Source organism: Aythya fuligula, chromosome 4 (genome assembly GCF_009819795.1).
Source record: "Aythya fuligula isolate bAytFul2 chromosome 4, bAytFul2.pri, whole genome shotgun sequence".
NCBI classification, from domain to species: domain Eukaryota; kingdom Metazoa; phylum Chordata; class Aves; order Anseriformes; family Anatidae; genus Aythya; species Aythya fuligula.
The window spans coordinates 11,472,698-11,480,879 of record NC_045562.1 but is presented as its reverse complement, the minus strand read 5'-3'; positions in this window follow the sequence as shown (position 1 = coordinate 11,480,879).

Sequence of the window (8,182 nt, the reverse complement as noted above, 5' to 3'; positions counted from 1 at the left end):
GCATATTTCAGACCAAGGTAAACATTTCTGTTAGCAGCTCCAGCAATCCAATAGGGACATGTAAAACAGTTCACTCCGACAATTCAACAGTTGAATCTGATCACCTCCAGTACCTCACCTTGGCCTTTATAAGGGGTTTCTATGGTGGCATCAAATTAGACAGCAAGCTTACCTCCCCCCCAACAAGTTATTAAAGCTACCAGATGAACACTGAATTTAAACATAAATCATTCTTCCTCTCTTGGATAGACTTGATCAAGTCTCTCAACATTGTTTGCATCTATATGCAGAGCTGAATATGTAACATTTTTTGTGCATCTTTCCTTTCATTTAAGGAACAATCCAAGGCTGAGGAAGTGTCAGCAATTAAAGCATTATGGAGTCCTTGTCACTGTCAACATTCAAACATTATTTGTACTGTTGTATTTTTTTTAAAAGCAAGTCCTGCTGAGATTCAGAAATATTTGCATTTGAGGATTACTAATTAACTCTCATTCATCAACCTCTTATCAGTCCACAATGTAAAATACAATTGAAGTCTGAGTAGAAGACTGACTGGTTGTGTAAAATACTTATCATTTATCTATGGAGGATGAAGCGCCAAACTGCACTTTCTACAGGAGCCTTCCTGTTTTTTGCCCCTTCGCCCAGCTCTTCCCCAAGATCAAAGAACTACTCTGTGAGCAGGAAGATGAGCAGAGTTTCTAACTCGTGAAGTGCCAAATCACACAGGCATCACTCCCAAAGTATATCCCAGCAAGTTTCAATAACCTGCTCAAGCCTACTCATTGGGATTAGTGCTTGCCACTGGGATGTAAAGGATGCTTGACCCATTTTTAATACATAGTGGGAATAAAGACACCTCAAAGCGCTGCCTTAATCTAAGTTTTTATATTTTGGCACTGAGAAAATACCCAAAAGTCCAAGGCAACTGATCACGACATGGAAAAACTTGGGTAGTATAAATATCTTTTCACAGACTGGATAGTTATCAGCCTCCAGGTTGTATTTTACAGTCCCCAAATACCTGCTGTTAACGTTCGTCTTCTGCTAACAATATCAAAGTATCACAAGACAGAAAAAAACCTCTGCTACGCCTTCACACATTTACCAATTTTCAGGTTTAGGATCTTTTTTTTTTTTTTTTTCCCAAAGCTTTTGTAGATGAGAACAGACTGAGTGAATATTGGTCTGTTCAGACTTTAAGAAGAGCACATCTGGAGCAGAGAGGGAGACAAAACTTGCAGAAAGGAAAACCTCTAATAGATTGGTTGCATGTCAGAATCTGTCAGCAGCATGACTCATTTGTACTGTAATAAATTACTGCTTTTCTAGGCTTGAATTTTCTCACTTGCTGTTTCACTACAGCACTGCATGAAATAACCCAGTGCTGATCACAGCACTGCGGGAATGCCACATGCAGTTAATCATTAGCAATATAATTTTAGAGAAGAATGGAGAAGGGTGGTGCAATGTATGAATAAAGAAATATTAAACAAATAAATACAAACAAGCAGCAGGAGGATTAGAAATGAATGGCATGACATAATTGCAGTGTGCTATCTTACGCTGAGCCCAGCTTGGTTTTGTTAGTGGTATTGCCATAAAATAGACACCTGTTTTATCTGTCATGATAGTGGCCATATGTGTGGCCCCTGGCCATGTCCTTCTGAACTGGGAGGGGCAGATTTTCAAGCACACAGAGCATGATCACCAGCAACTAAGGACAGAAAAAGTGGAGCATCCCTCCATCTGCATTCTTTCTTTCTTCACAACAGACATTTCTCTTGCCACTTTTATTATTTATTTATTTTACTATCTTCTGTGCACGCTTCCTTTGTCCCAGTCCTTGGTCAGTTGGTGCCACATCTGACCAGCCATTTTTTAGAAGCCACAGTTGGATGCTGTGAAGGATCAGTGCATTCTGTCATATCCCCAAACAACTAAGATATTGTCGTGCTTCAGTGTGGGTAAGAAGAGAAAGCAGGAGTGTGTGAAAAGGGATGAAAAAAATAGAGGGGCCTTCTTCTGTGAAAAGGATAGACTGGAAGACTTGTCTTGCTGGGCATTTCTACGGTACTTTTCCGTGAAACCGGAGGAGGAAGAACAGAATTTTTCTTTCACTTCCCTTGAGGGATTTGTCACTTTTTTTTTTTTTTTTTTTTTTTTTTTCCTCTCCCCTCTTTGAAAGTAGAAATTCAAAACTCAGATTTAAAATTAAAATCAGCACCCACCACCACCTCACACCTAACATGACATTTGAGAGTCAAGTACCCAATGTGAGTGTGACATGGAAGAGACTGCTGAAAGTCAAGAACTGATGCAAGAAATATGAATCCACTAATATGAAATAAAGACTTTTGACACACTTAATGCTGAGTTAAGTGAGTATTTTTAGAGCTGCTTAAACAGCACCTAGCTGTCTTCTTCCATTCTAGTAGATGTTCCTTTCCATCTGAGTTGCAGATGACATGTGACAAAAGGATCATGACTTCTAATCAATGGCAATATAAAAAAAATCAAGCACAGACTCTTTAATGTGACTGTTTTCCTACAAGTACTGAGCAGGCTTCAAAGAGAGTAACCTCCTCCCAGAAAAAAAGTGAAAAACAAGAAAGTTGTACTAGTCATCTTCATCATACTGGCTTGTGTCAGAGACAAAAAATCATGAGATAAGGTTTTTAAAAGTATCCACAAAAATCTGTTACTTACGTACATGTGAAATGTTTTAGGTTGCAGCACAATAACATACAGGAACATTTGACAAATGATAGTATTTGTCTGTAACACTGTTATTTTTATTTCTTTGTCCACCAGCAAATGATCTAAGGCCTTGACCTGGAAACGCCCTTCATCAGGCTTTTCAAGGCTTCATCAGCTGTTGTGTGTGCACATGTAGCGAAAACAACAGGAAATGTGGGGCAGATGAAGCAGCAATGAGTCAGGGGTGAACAGGCACGGAAATTCAGATGCATTGCCTTACCTTACCGAGAGCCTGACCTACCGGGAATTAAATATATACCATTTTATCACTAGATATCACTAAAAAAGTAAACAGTGCTTGATGATTTGATTAACTATTCATTCCAAAAAAAAAATAATCTTACATTTAATCAGATTCTCTGCTCCTCAGCTCCTTGTCTGATGGCCTGAGTGATAATTAATGTTTAATAAAAGATAAATAGGCATGTTGGTGCTATGAGTCAGATGATTTTAAGTTCTTAAGAAGAACCTATTCAAAAACTGTATGGAATAGGTAACTTTTAAGGTGTTTTCATACATGCTGCTGAAAGATAATACTGGTCTTAAAGATATAAGAGAATTAGTCTTAGAAGTTGGGGGGCCTTTATCTAAAATAATAGCAATGATAAATATACAGAGCCAGAATCAGTTGAGGAGCAGAGTGCTGAGGGCAGGCCTAAGATATTACAGTATTTCAGTTGAAATTCTGTCAAGGTATTTTTAAAGTATGTGGTGCTAGAATATGAAAAACCTTACAAATTTCCACCCAAATTTAAATCCCTCATGGGACTGAGTGACTTTGCCAATATCTCACTGAGCAGAAAAAAAACCCCACACCTAAATTGCTAACATCTTCGGAAATATGTGTGAATTTTATTTCTGTTCTGAAACCTTCCAGCTTAATAAACTTAAACTGTATTGTAAAATGAAATGTTTCCTCAGCTCTTTTATTTTAGAGGGTTGGCAAGTAGTTTATTCAGGACCAGTGGAACCACACTAGTTTTTAGTAATTTGCTCATAGATAACTCATGCTGATAGCTTGGAATTCATACAGTTTTCTGCCCTATTCTTGAGCACCTGTAGAGAGCATAACAAACCTTTAATTAACTATCAGAAGTAATAGGACAGTCTTTAAAGTCAATCTGATTATGTAGGTTGTTTATAATCAAACACAGCTGATCGTTAGCAGTCATACAGCTCAAGCACCAAGCGCTGGGGTAACAGGTGGAGAGATTACTGGTTCTCAGTCAATGCATCCACACCACTGGGAGGCCTTTGAGTTGCATCCCAGTTTGCTCTCTGCAGTGCAGGGTGAGCATATGTTTTCCAGCAGCACTGCTTGAGCAGTGAAGCACAGATACCCTGTAGAGCATTCTTATTCCAGCATTCAAGAGTCAAGGTGTGTTCACAAAGCTCAGGAATGGTAGCTCTCAGCCCAGACCTTGCTGTGACATCCTAACAAAAAGAGGAGTACACCAAGTGCTGGCTTGTCCTGTTACTTGCTGCTCAGTCACAAAAAAATACTCTCCAGTTTACCTGTTCTTTCATCAGAAAACACAATATAGATGAATGTGAGTGCCACAAATAGAGATAATGCAGGGCTACAAGAATACTTTGTGGAGGGCCAGTACTCAATCCCCAATGGGTCAGTCTGCAATGTATTTTTTTTCTAATAGATTCTGAAAAAAACATCTCCCTCACCCTCAAACATCAGTAATTTCAGGCAAATGGGGTTACTGATGGCATTTGAAACTTAAATATTTTGAAGTCTTTCCCTGCAATATTGTTGTTTGTTTGCATGACACTGGGGATGTACCAGATGTTCTAAAAAGTCACCAAAATTTTATCTCCCCTTCAGCTTTGCAAATCCATTTATACTCTGTCAGCTCTGTTTCTTCAATCTGATATTTTAGAGCCCCTGGCCCAATCATGTCTAGGGCCCATGGATGCTCTCCTAACAGAGACAATAAATAATAATACCCAAAGCACCTGGGATTTCATGGATACATAACTGCTACAAAAGTAAGATCTAAAATAAGCTGCAGGCCTGCCCAGAGAATTTACAGTCTAATCAGAAAACAGTGAAATGGCACCAGTGAGTTAGCCAATAAACTCTACGTGACAGTCACAAATATAATTTTCCTTAAAAATAATGTTATTAAAAATGTCAGTGAAATGTCATCACTGTGTAAGTGCCAACGGAAAAGTGGTAAGTCTCTCTGTGCTTAGGAATCTTTTCTCAAGCAATAGATAAAGCCTTGCACATACACAAAAACTGTAGCAAACTCCTTTGGGAAAAGTTAGACCTCATTTCTACCTGAGAGAGTAAGAAATCTGAAGCCAGGATGCTCTTGGTGGAGTAGGAAGAAATGGTTTCTTTTAGGATTTTTGGGCACTTTAGCAGTAGTATCTGCATGACACAGGAGAGCCTGCTATCTCATTTTTTGGTACTTGCAGTTCACTTGTTTTCTTGATATTGTGATATGTACTTCCCAAGTCAAGATAGCAATTTGGCTCTGGTAAAAGGCCTAAAAATGTGTGACAGGCCATTCCAAGGCAGAGGAAAAAAACAAAACCCAACAACATCAAACTGTGGTACCTAGCTAGAAATTAATTTCCAGTTGTTTGTCTTTTCATATTAGTCAAGGACATTAGATTAGCTTTAGATCTGGCAATAATAACACCTCCCAGATCTGCGAGCATTTCAGAAGCAGAGCTATTTCTGTTTTACAGTTAGGGTTGTAAATGCAGCTGGGGTGACTTTCATACAATGACACAATAAGCAACTAGCAGAATTTGAATTAAGATCTGCTTTTATATCTTACAATACCAAAGGATGTCCTTGCCATGCTACAGTGTTGTAGGATATGCAGTTGCCCATTTATTTTTTCTAGTGGCAGCCCTTCATGCCCATCACAGACGGAAGAGGAGAAGACATTGCCCTATATTAGATACACTTCAGGGACTGATGGCAAAGCAGTATTCCTCACTACCTAGATGCTTCAATTCATGTGGGCATAGTTCTACGCTGTTTGAGCAGTTGGTTTGGACAGATGACGTTCAGAGATCCCCTCCAGCCTAAACCATTCTCTGAAAATGACATCCCTGTTGGCCAGGTGGAGGAAGAACTGCCTTTAGATACTCAGCAATGGGAGCTGGGCAAACACAGGTCAATCGCTTTGGACAACGCCAAAATTCTTTGCTATTGAGTAAACCAAAACTTTATTTTCCATGGCATTGATGGTGTTTTCTGTAATTAGAAGGCTGTTGAGAAGTCTGGCAACAGATTATGACAAGCTGGGGTACCTTGTAGGGCCCGAGAGCTGAACTCTGATCCAATGCCACCCACACCATTCTCCAGCAGTTCTCAAAAGGGTCTCCAGAGGCAACAGCTCATGAACCTCCAGTTCAACAGTATTATCCTCACGCTTCATCTTTGATTCAGAAATGTCTAGGGTCCTGTTGCACTAGGCGGTGAACAGTTATGGAACAGGCAATGACCTTTTCTCCAGCAATCTTGTAGCAAGGAAGACAAGACAAAGTAATTAAAGAGAGATAATAGATGGGTGATTTATCAACACATTAAATGTCGTTTCTCCCCAAAGTGCAATCTTCTCACAGCCCATTCTCCTCACTCCAGCCCCCAGCCAATTCCCTTCAGTGTTTTATTAACCCAGGTTTCTTTCAGAACTACCCATGCTCCTGAGGGAACATGCACTTTTGATTTCATTTCCTCTAGACGACTCGCATTAGCCAGCTAATGTCTGCATAGAGCTGCCTTGCAATCAAGCTGGTCATTTCATAGGTGCCACAAGCATCACAAGTGGAAATTCTGGGAGGATTTCATGTGAATTGGGCCATAAGCTGACACACAAACAAGCTACTCCGCATCAGAGCTGAGCTGCTAACAATCATTTATTCAATTTTAGGATGATTCCCTTTATTCAAGCAGCATGATTATCTCTTCGTGAGACAGAAACAGATGACCCTGCATTTAGCATGCTAGTTTGAGCATGGGCTCACCAGAGAATGGTTGACATGAAGAGCTTGCTCATGGTCACAGAGGAGCCATCATCCTACTGGCAGCCAGTGGTTCAGAAAAAACACACTGCTCCTAGAAGCACTTCAGAAGGCCAACTCCACATTAATAAAGGTTTGCCAAGAAATCCCTTGTGTAATTAAGCAGTGCCAGGGTTTCTGGGTAGGGTGCTTTTATTATCACACTCAGTCAAGTGGAACTGGCACCATGACAAGAGCTTCAGGCTCTGAAAGAGCACTGTACACAAGAGGGGAAGAATAAAAGTGATTCTCTTCTGATGTAGATGTACTATCAAGAACACCTAGTCCAGAAGTATAGGGGCAGCTATGCTTTCTTTTTCTTTTTTTCTTTTCTTTTTTTTTTTTTTAAATAAATATGGCACATTTCACTGTAGTGGGTGTATGGAACAAACAATGTTGGTAACCTTGTTCTGCAGCAAAGAAACCAAAACTAGGTTTGCACGGCTATGCGGCTTCACCAGCAAAACTCTGTTAATGCAGACTTGGCCTGTTCACTGTGAGGCTAGGATTCTGAAGCTTTCAAATATTTTACCTAGTATTTATAATAAATGACTTAAAAATGCATTCCTTAAATTTTGTCATAATCCTTCTGCCCTGCTGCTATCTCCACCTCCCAAGGAAGATCATTATTAGAATTGTAGCACTTTACAATATGTAATGGTAACGCCCATACATACTGTGTACAGTTACCTGTGTACATGGATGCACACATAGAATATACATTAATATATATGTGTGTGTGTGTATTTGTATATATATTTGTAAGACAAACTCATAGAACACTTTTCTAAGACAAGATACTTTGAAAAGTTTCCAAAGCAACATGGGCAAATGAGAAAAAAAAGGACATACACGATGTGGTCTAAGATGGTGGTGTCCTTGTGAGCATGTGTAAAATCATGTTCCACAGACACATATTAAAATACATGAAAATTGAAAAAAAAAAAAAAAATAGAGAAAATATGTCTTCCAGAGATTCCTTTCCTTCCTTCAAACATTTTCTGAATAGCGGGTCTCCATCAGATGAAGGCTTTGAATTTTCATTTATTTCACACCTAAGAACATCCAGTTATTCAAATGAAACATATCACTGTTTTGCTGCAAATCTGGGCCAGGAATGGAAGTAGATTTTGGAGTGAGGAGGCTGAATAAATGGTAGAAGCTTTTATGAATAGTGAATTTTATTTTAAGTGTTTCTTGGGAGCTGCCATCACCTTTTCTTGTCAATGAAAATTGTCACTTAGTGACACTTAGTGGCCTGAGATAAGATTTCCTATCTTTTTGGTCATATTATTTGTAAATTATTGTCCTTTATGTTTTCCCTGCTAACAGATTTGTTCTCTTTCACTCAACAGTGTCCTATCTTCTTGGTAAGGTAGAT